Here is a 9,853-nt window from a genome sequence, read left to right as displayed (position 1 = left end):
TCCTCCCGGGCTTTCCAGCTGGGGCCCCGGTACGCGGGTAAGGGTCTAGATGTGTCCTGGGTGGACCTTCTGTCCTCCCTGGTAGAGAGGGAAGGGGCGGGAGGTTCCTGCTTCTAGGCAATGCGGGAGACGGCGGAGAACTTTCCTTGCCTCCTCTTCCTCTCAGTTGCCTCCGGCTCAGAATAATCCTGACGGCAAAGTGACGGACTTCAGGAGCACACTCTGAGCTCCTCCCCGAACTGAAGGGGAGGAAAACATTGGTGCCTGGATTGCCGACTGTCACCCCGCACGGGGACGACTTTGAAAGACGGTCGTGAGATACAGCACTTCCAGTAAGCAGAGCGCTGAGTACATTTGGTGTTGATGTCGAGGCTGATAGGGAGTCATGTCCTCCGCGTGGAAGGGGAGAGAGTGAAAGCAAGAATAGACATAAAGCTCTGGGCTCCGACGAGTCACTGGACTAGGTCATCAGGGTCTGGAAGGAGCAAGACAGAGAGATGATACGATCAGAGACAGGGAGGCTGGGAAAGTTCCCCTGAATGACCGTGCCCAGGTGAGCACACGATGTGGGATCTTTGCGTCACACCTGAGCGCCCACATGGGGACCTTGCACTGAGGAGGAAGTGGTGAACACTTGTGTGGATAGGATGACACAGCCTGTGGAGGTCAGCCAGCCTCTGCCTGGAAACATGACGGGCCCATGAGCACCAGGGCCCGGTAATGGGCATGGGGCCTGTCCATGAGCCCAGCTCCCGTCCGTCTAAGTACTCTGCAGCGGGTCTGACTTGTCAGTATTGAACAGGGAATTGAGCCCCCAGGACAGGACCATTCCTCGAGGGGACCAACGAGTCACCTGTGACACGTCAATTGGATGCGATGTTGAAGGTATGAATCTGCTTTCATGGCCCTCGGCCTCAGCCAGCAGCACCCGGCTGGGCTAACTGCTCCTCGTCTCCACTCCTCAGTAGCTCAGCACACACTTTATCATCGCACAGACCACGTGACGTTCTAATTTTGTGTGTCTATTTCCACCAACGGTCCACTTCTTGAGGGCAGGTGCCAGGGGTCCCTCTTCATGGGTTCCCTAGCCTTACCCCCGGGCCAGACCACACACCACATGCTTTTGAATAGTTGGTAAATAAATGAGTGAGTAAAAAACTCACCCAAACACCCAGTGAGGGATACCAAGGGCCCTAAGTAGGGTGGTGGCCATGGGCTTGGAAAGTCGCTGTGTCGACCCTGGTGAGAGTGCCCACACAGGATTAGGGAGCTTTTGGTAACCACACTGGGATCGGGATGGAAAGGGACTCAGACCAGACAGCAATTCAGTCGGTGAACCATGTTATTACCTATGCAGTATTCGTAACCGTGATGATCGCAGAGACACAAAACCTCGTATTAGAAATCCGTCATGTGACTTACAGCCCACGGCCTAGCACCGGGACGGGCGTGGAGCAAACGTGCCACGCGTGTCCGCAGACGGATCGACTGCGTATGGGCCTGAACGGGTGAAGGCCACACGGGACGCTGACAGACAGCAGGCCTGCTCCAAGCCCAGCTCTACCAGCCAGGGCTGTGGACCTCTGAAGCTCAAAGAACAGCTTCCTCAATGATTTGGTTGAGAGCCCCAGAAAACCAGTCCAACAGCACAGTCAAAAACCAACCACCCAACCAATACAGGGGTTTTGTCGGCTTGCTGGGAAATCAAGCGGTGAGAAGCCTGCTTCTAAGGACCTAAGGAACCAAGGGACATGACTGCAAATGCGAAACCTTGTGCTGAGTTTTATTCTCAGACAAGGGTTCTCCGTGGGGTGGCAAGACCACCGTTAGCCGCAAGCCAACAGGTTCTTACAGTTCGCGCTCCAGAACACAAGCCCCTCTCTCAACAGTGGTACCTCAAGCCCAGAAAAGCCTCCTCACGCCTACTTCCAGGGTCACCTGCCCACTCCTGGACTCCTCGCTGTAGCCCGGCCCTGGGGAGGAGGCCTGTGAAAGCCCAGGAAGGACCCGGTAAGCAGGAGAGGCACGGTTCACAGAAGGAAAAACCACCAAGCAGACGGAAAACTAAGAACCTCACACTAAAATTATCTGTCGGCTCTGCCGTGATGATTAGCAGCAAAATCATGGGTCAAACGACATTCAACAAATAGTAGGTATTTAAATAACAAAGCTGTTAAGGGGAACAGAGCTCAAAGTAACTACAAGAATTATACACTCAATTTGAATTATATCCTTATTCAAATGCTATAAAAAAAATCTCTTCTTTTTAAATGTTGAATTTTGTGTGTCATTCTGCCCTAATTTAGGAAACAGAAAACTACACGGGGCTCACTGAACACCAGGGAGAACCTGGGAGCTACAAACTGAGAACATTTCGTTAGATGACAAGGCCTTATGAACACAGTCACGGAGACATTTGATGTCATTATCCCATTGGCTCGTATAGTTAGCACCCCTCTCTTGCCCATTTGCTGATTTAAAAGAGAGAGAGAGAGGCTAAATGCAATTTGGCATACAGGGCTGGACCCAGAAAGAGAAGGACATTAATACAAAAACTCGTGGAATCCAATTCAAGCCTATAGATTAGTTAATAGTGATATGCCCGTGGTAATTTTGTCTTGATAAATGAATCAGGGTTAGGTAAAATGTTAACATTCGGCTGGCTACAGCATCTTCGGGGAACCTCTGTTCTATCTTTGGACTCTTTCTGTAATGTAAAATTACTTTGAACTAAAAAGCTTTTTTTTAAGACAAATATCAAAAGAACAAAATATTTGGAGGGCCTGCAACGTGGAACACACAGGGAAAAAAGACACCCCCGTTCTCTCGAGGACCTTATGGTCCTATTGAGACAGGGAACAACCTGGAAATGCTTTATGAAACAGTGTTTCCTCCTGTGATAGGGACAGTGTGACACAGTGACTGGGAGGACAGACTGCCTGGGCCTCCCACGGACTAGCTCCGTGATGCTGGCTACGGTATTGGGAGTCTGCCCCTCGGTGACTCCCCTCTGCCCACCACAGAGCTGTTTCGAGGGTTTAATGATAGCAAAACAGCACAGAGCTGACTACTGGTGAGCTTTACACGAATGTTGACTATTTTTTTTTTTAAAGATTTTTTTTTTAATTTATTTATTAGACAGAGATAGAGACAGCCAGCGAGAGAGGGAACACAAGCAGGGAGAGTGGGAGAGGAAGAAGCAGGCTCATAGCTGAGGAGCCTGACGTGGGGCTCGATCCCATAACGCCGGGATCACGCCCTGAGCTGAAGGCAGACGCTTAACCGCTGTGCCACCCAGGCGCCCCACGAATGTTGACTATTATGATTATATTATAAAGTACAAAAATATACAGCACTTCCTAAGGGAAGCAGAAAAAACTAGAGCAGTCAGTTTCAACGATATCAATGATTGGAATTTACAATTAATTCAAAGACCAATTGTTGAGCTCTTATGTGTCAAGCATGGTTTTAAGTGTTGCGTGTGTATTATTTCATTCACTGCTCAAACTAATCCCACATAGTAGTCCATCAGTCAGGGTTCAGTTGAGAATGACAGGGTTTGCCTTTGCTAGTTTTAGAAGAGAGGAAATAGAGGGAATTACCTGTTAACAAAAAACACAGAAAGGCCAGGCCTCCGAGAAGGACTCCCAGAACAACACCATAAACTGGCCAGAGAAACCACTCTTTCCACAGCCAGGAGCCTGCTCTCTGCATCCGTGGTCCTGGGATGCCCCTGGCTGAGCTGCTCCCCCTGCATCTGGGAGCCACAGTCTACACTATGCCTACAGAGCCACAGGAGCGAAGTGTTACTGTGGTAACATTCACTGAAATAAGAAACACAGAGGAGAGGGAAACTGGTGAGAAAGATCACAACTTCTGTTTAGGACGTGTAGTTCCGGTGGACATTTCTAGAAGGCAAGAGGAAATACAAATTTAAAGGGGACAGATTTAGACCAAATTTAGGCCAGGGAATGAGGTCAGTGCTTTGCAAACATGTCCTTATCCCAACAGCAACTGAGTGATGAGATATGATTATCCCCCAAGACAATGAGGTTCAGAGACGTCCATACAAGTCTGCGGTCACACAGCTGATAGGAATGAGCCAGAATTCAAGGACAGGACTTCAGCACTGGATAAGCCTGGAAATGATCATGGAATGGACAGTAAATGAAACTCTGGAATACATGAGGTCACCCAAGGAGCATTCATACCATGAGACGGAAGCGGACAGAACCTTGAGGATTGCCAGGAGTTAGGAGACGGACCAAGGAGGCGGTGTGGATATGAAAACGGGGAGTACGGTAGGAGAGAAAGCAGGAGTCTAGGGTGTCAGTTGCCTCCGAGTGATCAAATTCCATACAGACCGGAAGAGTCCTCCAGACGCAGCAACAAAGTCCCTGTTGTACCCTACTGTTAGACACCTACACTTTCATATGTAAGAGGGTCCCATTCTGCTCCCCACAAGATGTTTGAGGTCAGAGAATATCTGTTCACTCCTTTATCCCTAGAACCAAGCACATATAATGGATAAATTAACGTTTTTGTTGCATGAATAAATAAATCTGAGGATATAAGGGCACCTGGGTGGCTCAGTTGTTTAAGTGTCTGCCTTTGGCTCAGGTCATGATCCCAGGGTCCTGGGATCGAGGCCCCCATTGGGTTCCCTGCTCAGCGAGGAGTCTGCTTCTCCCTCTCCTTCTGCCTTTCCACCACCACCACCCCCTACTCATGCTCTCTCTCTCTCAAATAAATAAATTTTAAAAACCTTTAAATTTTTTTTTAAATTTCAGAAAAAATCTGGGGATATACCTTTTTAAAAAAGATTTTATTTTTAAGTCATCTCTACACCCAACGTGGGGCTTGAACCCACAACCCCAAGACCAAGAGTTCGCATGTTCCACTGACTGAGCCAGCCAGGCACCCCATAGATATATGCTTCTTAGTGGTGCTGAATCCATCCAGCTCAAAGATGGGATCAGGAAAGGCCTTCTCTCCCAAGTGGAGTCTCATACACAAATGAGAGAGTGGCTATGATGAATTAAAAAATATATCTACAAAGGAAGGTTATCGAAACAATTTAGGAATTATTCCTAACTGGTTTTAGGAAAAGTCGCCTCCCCATTATCCCTTGCCCTCACCAATATTCAGCTAGTCTGTGTGATGCTCCTTTTTAAAACAAATCATGGAAAGCTGTGTTCAGTGAGAGCAGGTGATTCCTGGCAAAGGGGTGGTTCAGACTACAGAATGGGGCAATGATGCAGCAACTTTGGACTCTGCTGTCTTTCTAGATGTGACCCCACCTCCCCGCCGGCTCAACACACTGATGGCGCATCAGCATAACGATATACTGAGATACCATCCGAAAGAAGGAAGCAAAACAGCAAAATGCTGAGGAAATTTTTGAGAAGATTTAATGACTTCAGGTGGCAAGAAAAAAGGAAAAATGACAAAAATCTGCTGGCCAAGAAAATGGGGATGATTGGCCCTGCACCCCACGGTGGGGGGAGGACCCTCGTGAAAACCGGAGACGGTAAGTAGCCCTGGTCAGCACGAGACCTTCATCCCTCCCCACACGGTCTTCACCAGAACCCTGCATCTTAGATATGCTTAATTAGAAAGAAATCCTTGGTCAAATAAGTTTGGAAATGCAAAAAAAAAAAAAAAAAAAGTAAAATCCTAAATTCAGAACACAGATTTGCATGTTGGAGGCTCTATGAAATCCTGCAAGAAGCAAAACTGTGAACTTGTTTTAATATATTCTTTCCCAAAGTTATTTTGCCACAGTGTGTTTCTATGTAACTTCTGCTCATGCCCTGCATTTTCTCTTCTTGGGAAATGCTGCTGGAGAAGTTGGTAGGTCTGACGGTAGACCCTGGAGGCTTGGCAGTGTGTAACCAAATAATCGGGTATACAACGAAACATAAAGCATCAAAGAAATCTCCGTGGCTATGGTGAGCTGCCCTGGACCGTACCCTGAGAAGCCCCAAGGGCACCTGAGTAGAGAGGTTTGGGAAAGACAGGTGTAGGCACTAAGGAGCTAGTTCTAAAACTCTCTTCAGGTGGGAAGGGAGCAGAAACCACGCGGGGACAAGTGAAGGGTGCAGAGGCAGACAGGGCTCCGTCCCTTGCCAGCGACCCTTACTCCGCTCACCTCTGTGGTTTCTTGAAACAGTCACGACTGTCCTCAGAGACGCAGGATTAAAGTGCAAGCCACCTGCGGGCCAACGTAAACTGAGAGGTTAGGGAAGGAAGAAGGAGCCTCCGGGAGACTGACAGGGGGTGGGGGGCGTCCGCTGGAGGGAACGGGGCTCAGAGAAGAGCTGGAGCCCCCGGCGAGCGTGGGAGCGTGGGAGCGCCTCTAATCGGGATTTAAACCAGCAAATGCCCAGAGCCAGGACCACATGACAAAGCGGAGGGAAGACGCCACCCTCGGGGTGCGGTCCAGGCGGACACCAGGCGCTGCCCTAGGGGACAGAGCCGGCAGCGGGGAGTGGTCAGAGGCCCGGTGCGGCCGTCCCTCCTCGCTCGGGGCTCAGCCCACGTCCCAAGATGCTTGGCTGTCTTCAAATCCCTTGCTGATTTCAGCGTTTCAAGCCCCTTAAAGGTAGAGACACAGAACAACGCAATATCTCATTTTCAACATCAGTCTAAACAGAGAAGAGGGGCCAGAGTAGGGCAAATATTCCCGGAGGAACTGGCTGAAAGCCAGAACTGTCCCCTGACGGGACATTCAGAGGAAGCCTGCTGCAGTTACAGGTACAACCTGAGACCCCTTACTTGCTTCTCTTTCGTTTACTCTAAGTGGGGTTCATGCTGTGTGATGTGGCTGAGGGGCTGAGCTCCTCGGCAGAAGCGACTGTCTTGGCCCAGAAAGATACCCTGGTGAGCGACTTAGGATTGGAAAGGGAGGCTCAGAGAGCTTGGATTGTAAGACAATCTGGAGATTACTAAGAGGCCCCTAATCTTAAAAATAAAATAAAATAGAACAAAACCACAGTGTAGGGTTGGAAGCCAGTAGAGAGAGCAGGGCAGGGAGCAGAAGACGTAATTGGCGAGGCTTTTTTGTAAGAACGGGGACACTTAGCACGGAATTTCACATTATCCGCAGTCCCGTGCTGCGCGGTGACCCCCTCCTATTACCCGCTACCCTTCAATCTGTGCAGACCTCCAGCTTGTGTCCCTCGGAGGAGGTCAAGCATGCACAATGACGTCCTTCCACGCACGGGGCTGGGCTGGGACGGCGCCATCACTCCCTTTTTTTCCGAGCTGTAACGTATAAAAACTGGCACTGAGGGGAAGATGCCTAGCTCCATTGGAAAGCTGCACTGTCCTCCCTTGTGCAAGCAGGGGAGGTGGGCTTGGCTACGCAAGGTCCGGACCCCAGCAGGCTACGATCAGGGGAAAGGAAGGGGGACAGGAAGAGAAACGTGTCGCTTCTGTCCTCTCCCTTCCGTGGTGGAAGAGGCAGGAAGGACACAGAATAGGAGCCAAGCAGAGGCATAGTCCCTCAGAACGCCCTGTCTGCCGCTCTCTCCTCACTTCCCTGCCCTTGCTGTGCTCCTTCCTCCTCCCCTTTCCCAATTCTAGAACCTTCCGTGTGCTGATGCTTGGCTTCAGGGTGTGGTGACCTCACCGAGAGGCAGCGCTCCTGCAGCAGCTCAGAACAGGCCTGGATGCCACCTTGTGTGGTCGCTGGTCATGGACGTGGTGGGAGGGCCGCGCGTCCTCAGCTGCGTCCACTAAGGTGCCCCACCGCCACCCTTCGCTCTGCAGGAGCCCATCTTCTCCTGAACGCGAAATGTTTCCGTGCATTTAAAAGTAAACTGTGTCATTTGTGCTAACATCTGATTTACTCTGTCTTCATCTTTGTGACTTTTTCTCCTGGATGTGTTTTGTTGTTCATACTGTGCACCCAAAGGTTTTATTGATAAATACCATGAATCCTTTTTTTTAAAGATTTTATTTATTTATTTGACACAGAGACAGTGAGAGAGAGCACCAGCAGGGGGAGGGGCAGCACAAGAAGCAGACTCCCGCTGAGCAGGGAGCCCGATGTGAGACTCGATCCTAGGACCCTGGGATCATGACCTGAGCCGAAGGCAGATGCTTCATTGACTGAGGCACCAAGGTGCACCCACAAATGCTTTTCTTATTTAAAAAGTCAATAGCACCTATGATATGATTTTTTTAATTGATTACACAACACTCCACATTGTAATATTTAAAATCGTTCCCTCTGTCTCAGGAAACATTGGCATTATCAGCATCAGTAAAGTTTTTGGAACAAAACCGCTTGAACTTCCTATTTTTCTTGTATACCTAATTGTCTGATGATCACGCTGGGTTCATAGAGGTCACAGCACATAAAAACTTCCGGTGTGTGATGACAGCAACAGCAATCTTAGCCAGCATGTATAAGAGTCTTACCGTGCTTACACACTTAATCACTTCATCAGTCCCCTCTACAACCAAAAGAGAAAGGTACCCTCCCTGTTTTCCAGATAAGAAATCTGAAACACAGAGGGGTTAGGGACTTGGTCGCTATGATGCAAGGAGGCTGACCAGGACAGATCACCCTCCTTCAATATGACAACAAGTCTGTCTGCTCAGAACATCAAAGCAGAAAATCACACTGCAGCAGGGGGGAAGCAAAGGCATGAAGAGGAAAGCTGTCAAAAATCACGTACACAGCTGTCAGAATGGCTGAAATCAACAACACAGGAAAAAACAGGTGTTGGTGAGGATGTGCAGAAAGGGAATGTCTTACCCTGTTGGTGGGAATGCAAGCTGGTGCAGCCACTGTGGAAAACAGTATGGAGATTCCCCAAGATGTTAAAAATAGAGCCACCCTATGACCCAGCAAACGCACTACTGGGTATTTGACCCAAAGAATACAAAAACGCTAATTCAAAGGGATACGTGCACCCTGATGTTTACAGCAGCGTTATCTACAATAACCAAGATATGGAAGCAGCCCCAGCATCCATGGATTGATGAATGTATAAAGAAGAAGCGGTGTATACACACACACACAAACACACACACACACTGGAATAAAAAAGAATGAAATCTTGCCATTTGCAACAATGTGGATGGAGCTAGAGGGTATTATGCTAAGCAAAATAAGTCAGCCAGAGAAAGATAAATACCATACGATTTCACTCATATGTGGAATTTAAGAAACAAACAATCATAACAGGGAAAAAAATAGAGAGAGAGGCAAACCAAGAAACAAGACCCTTCACTACAGAGAACACACTGGTGGTCACCAGAAAGGAGGTGGGTGGGGGAATGGGGGAACAGGTGATGGGGATGAAGGAGGGCACCTGTCATGATGAGCACAGGTGATGTATGGAAGTGCTGAACTGCTATATTGTACACCTGAGAATAATGTTAGTTATATGTATTTTAACTAACTGTAATTAAAATAAAAATTAAAAAAATAATAAAGTATGTGGATCAATGACCTACATAGAAGAGCTAAAACCATAAAACTCTTAAAACATAGGCAGATATCTTCATGACTTTGGACTTGGCAGTGGGTTTTTAGATCCAACATTGGAAGCACAAGCAACCAAAGAAAAAACAGATAAATTGGACTTTATCAAAATTAGAAACTTTGGGGGGTGCCTAGGTGGCTCAGTCATTAAGCATCTGCCTTCAGCTCAGGTCACCACCTAGGGATCCTGGGATCGAGCCCCATATCAGGCTCCCTGCTCAGCGGGAATCCTGCTTCTTCCTCTCCCACTGCCCCTGCTTGTGTTCCCTCTCTCACTGTGTCTCTCTCTGTCAAATAAATAAATGAGATCTTTAAAAAAAAAGAAACTTTTGTGCATCAAAGGACATTATCAAG

The 9,853-nt window shown here is 48.4% G+C and overlaps 1 long non-coding RNA gene across 1 annotated transcript in view; it reads right to left on the bottom strand.

Moving 5' to 3' along the window:
* Window positions 1-211: 211 nt before the first annotated feature.
* LOC117803302 overlaps window positions 212-9,853 on the bottom strand; it is a 21,190-nt gene continuing 11,548 nt past the window's right edge. The window contains exon 3 of the long non-coding RNA XR_004626983.1: window positions 212-475. This is a non-coding gene — a long non-coding RNA (uncharacterized LOC117803302). The remainder of the gene's footprint in view (window positions 476-9,853) is intronic.

The sequence above is a fragment of the Ailuropoda melanoleuca genome, chromosome 8, assembly GCF_002007445.2.
Source record: "Ailuropoda melanoleuca isolate Jingjing chromosome 8, ASM200744v2, whole genome shotgun sequence".
NCBI classification, from domain to species: Eukaryota; Metazoa; Chordata; class Mammalia; order Carnivora; family Ursidae; genus Ailuropoda; species Ailuropoda melanoleuca.
This window is presented reverse-complemented; position numbering and strand designations above follow the sequence as displayed.